Source organism: Peromyscus leucopus, chromosome 9, assembly GCF_004664715.2.
Source record: "Peromyscus leucopus breed LL Stock chromosome 9, UCI_PerLeu_2.1, whole genome shotgun sequence".
Classification (NCBI taxonomy): Eukaryota; Metazoa; Chordata; class Mammalia; order Rodentia; family Cricetidae; genus Peromyscus; species Peromyscus leucopus.
The window spans coordinates 33,385,193-33,388,223 of NC_051070.1; the positions used below are offsets into that span (position 1 = coordinate 33,385,193).

The following is a 3,031-nucleotide window of genomic DNA, read 5'->3' on the forward strand; positions in this document are numbered from 1 at the left end:
GATAGGCGCCGCCGTAGAGCAGCGCGTTGCACAGGTGCTTGGCGTCCGTCTTGGTGATGAGCCCGCACGAGGGCGCGGAGAAGGGCAGGATGCCCATGACTTTGAGGATCTCCAGCTGGTCGGCGGTGCAGCGTGAGCAATAGATGTGCAGCTCATCGCAGACTGAGTTGATCTGCTGCAGTGAGAAGTCGCGCAGTACCGAGTTGAGGATCTGTGGCAGGCACAGACGCTTCTCACCTCCCACTACGAAACAAGAGATGGTCTCCCCTTCCAGCACGGTCTCACAGCGCTCGGTGGAGCGATCCGACGACATGAAGAAGGGCCCGGGTAGTACAGGCGGTGGCTCCTTTATCACAGCTTGGCACCCTTGGAAGGTTCTGAGGACTGCCGCACATCTGTCCACTCCTGCATGGTTTTCTGCAGGGCCTGGGTCTTCTCTTTATCCACTTGGACATAGTCTACCTTCTCATCCGATGTGACAGATGATGTGGATGGCTTGCGGTGAGGGCTCAGGGAGCCTGGCTGGAAGTCCAGGGCTAGGTAATCCACACTGCCAGTACTCTTCTTTGGAGCTGGGCTGTTGGTGCCACTGGGAACAGGGGGTGAGGGACATAGTTCTCCTCGCTGTCTCCCGAGTCTGTACTGGTGGCGGCAGTACTGGGAGGAGCTGGAGTTAGCGGTGTGGTTGAGCCTGGACCAAGACTTGGTGAAGGGGAGCTCATCGGTGACAGTGTTGTTTTTCAGGTCTAGGGGTGTTGGCTTTGCTTTCCGGTCAGGCTTGAGGTTGCGATTGACCGGGGGTGGCTGGATCTCACTTCCTCGGCTGGGACCTCTATGGATAGGAAGGGCTGTGGATGGGTAGCCAAGCGGGTCAAAGTGATGGGGCCCTGGGCTCATGGGGATGTAGACACTTTGGGAGTTGTCCCTTGCTCGTTCCATAGCCAGCAGGGTAGAAGAACCTGGGTTCATGGGCACATAGTTGTCATCAGAGCTGGCACTGTCTGATCGACCCACGATAGTCTTCCCTGCAGATTCAGCAGACCAACTGGCACTCTCTCCGTCTCGAGTTGGGTACTCATAGGTCTCACAGGAAGAAGCTCGGTGGAGTCGGCTGTTGTCCATTGCGGGGAGGGTATTGCGTCTGGGAATAGTAGCAGCTACAGATCTACTATGTTCGCTGATTGGAGGTCTTTGCTGAGGACTGCCCCACCGAGGTGTTTCTGCCTGACTTGGCTTGGGGGGGGCGGAGTGGGGGAGCTATGGCTGAGTCTCCAGGAGTGGCCATTGTCATGGCATTGTGGTTTTTGTCCAGTGTGAATGTTCTAGGGATCTGGTAGGCTGAGAGAGGGGTGGTTGGAACATCCATATTGTCCACTAGGAGGTCTCCAAACTCCCGACACAGGATGTTGCTGGGTGTCTTGAAGGTGTACACATCCTCAGTATCTGTCTCGGACTCTGTGAGGCTGCCCTTGGTGTGGCCATGTGAAGTCAGGCTGCGGGGGAGGTCGTAAGTACTGTCTTTGAATTCTGTATTGTGTCGGCTTGGCTTGGGAAGGCTATAGAAGCCACGGACTTGACCGCTGACTCCATTGACACAGTGTCCATTGCCCTGGGCAAGTTTTTGCATGGCTGTATCACTCTTCTGCCGGGTGCCCTGAGAGAAGCTGGCACTCCTCGCATTTTCTGTCCTTCGGCTTATGCACTGGTGCAAGTAGAGATACTCCTGAGGTGCACTGGTGGACAAGGCAGGCTGGATGTGGCCTGACACAGGGGGCTCAAACGTGAACAGAGTGGGCTGGCCAGAGTGTGAAGGGGCAGAGGACTTCCTTTCTCGGAGCAGGTGCTGAGCGGAGCCGCTGACCTCAGCTGGAGAAGAGCGGGAACCATGACTGGCTGAAGAAAGGCTTCTCAGGGAGTCTGTGCTCTCCCCAGCCTGATTGAAGCCGCAGATCTGGCAGATGCTCTGGACCCACTTATTCATGTCGGCCTCTGTCTCAGCCACCAGGTAAAAAGTACACTCACTGGTCTTGATATCGAACGCAAAACTGTCCTTCAGCTTTTTCTTGTTGAAGGTCAGGCCTGCATCCACCTGCTCACACAAGTTCAGGTTGATGATCCGCAGGGGTTTCTTGGAGTGCTCGTTCTTGTAGTATTCCAGAACATCTGGGTCGCCACTCATCCGGCTGCTCCGCAGTATAAACCAGCGTTTCTTCCAGGAATAGCGCCCCAACTTCTTCTCGGGAGGCGATTTCCTCAGCCAGCCGGTGCACACCACGTCGTCGCCGCCACCGCCGTTCATGGTGCACGCCGTGAGGGCTCGAGGGCCAGGCACCGAAGGGGTCGGTGGAGACAGTGGATGCGCTCTGGGCACAACCGCCACACACAGCTCACGGGAACTCGCAGATTCCCTCCGCGCGCCCTGGGTCGGCGGTCGAGCCTCTCTTCCGCAGATCCGCGGACCCGAGCGGGAGCCGCGGGGACCAGAGCTGGCCGGCCTTCTTTCGGTGCACCCTCCCGGCCGCCAGGCACGCCGTCCCGCCGCCTCAGCAGCAGTCGGGCTCGGCTGGGACTCTGCCGGGACCCGGAGCCGCGAGCTCGATGCCCCGCGCTCCACCCCTTGGGGACGGGACCTCCCACGAGCGCTCCCTGCTGCGGACGGACCCCACGCTGCACGCGCACACACAATGCCCGCGCGTGGTGTCCGCTCCGTTCCGCCCGCTGGCGCTTTCAGTGGGCGGGGCGCGATCTTTTCCTTCTCCCTGCTCCGAGGAGGGAGCCCGGGAAGGCGTTCCGATGACAGTGGGCGCAGGGACAGCGCGAGGACTGGCGGCGAGGCGTGGGGCGTCGCCGGGCATCGGGGAGGTCGTGGGTCCGCGGCGGGAGAGTGGGTCTGCGCTCCAGTCTCCGGCGAGGGCAGGGATCAGCACAGGGACGAGGCGCAGGGGGGCTCTGCTCCGGGGGGGGGGGAACCCTCTGTCCCGTTCCCTGCGCTCCTCCCCCACCCGGGGGCGCGCGGCGGGTTCGGGGGGCA

At 60.4% G+C, this 3,031-nt stretch overlaps 1 pseudogene; it reads right to left on the minus strand.

Annotated features, from left to right (window-relative positions):
* Window positions 1-347: 347 nt before the first annotated feature.
* On the minus strand, window positions 348-2,299 carry LOC114702556 (annotated as a pseudogene).
* Window positions 2,300-3,031: the final 732 nt, after the last annotated feature.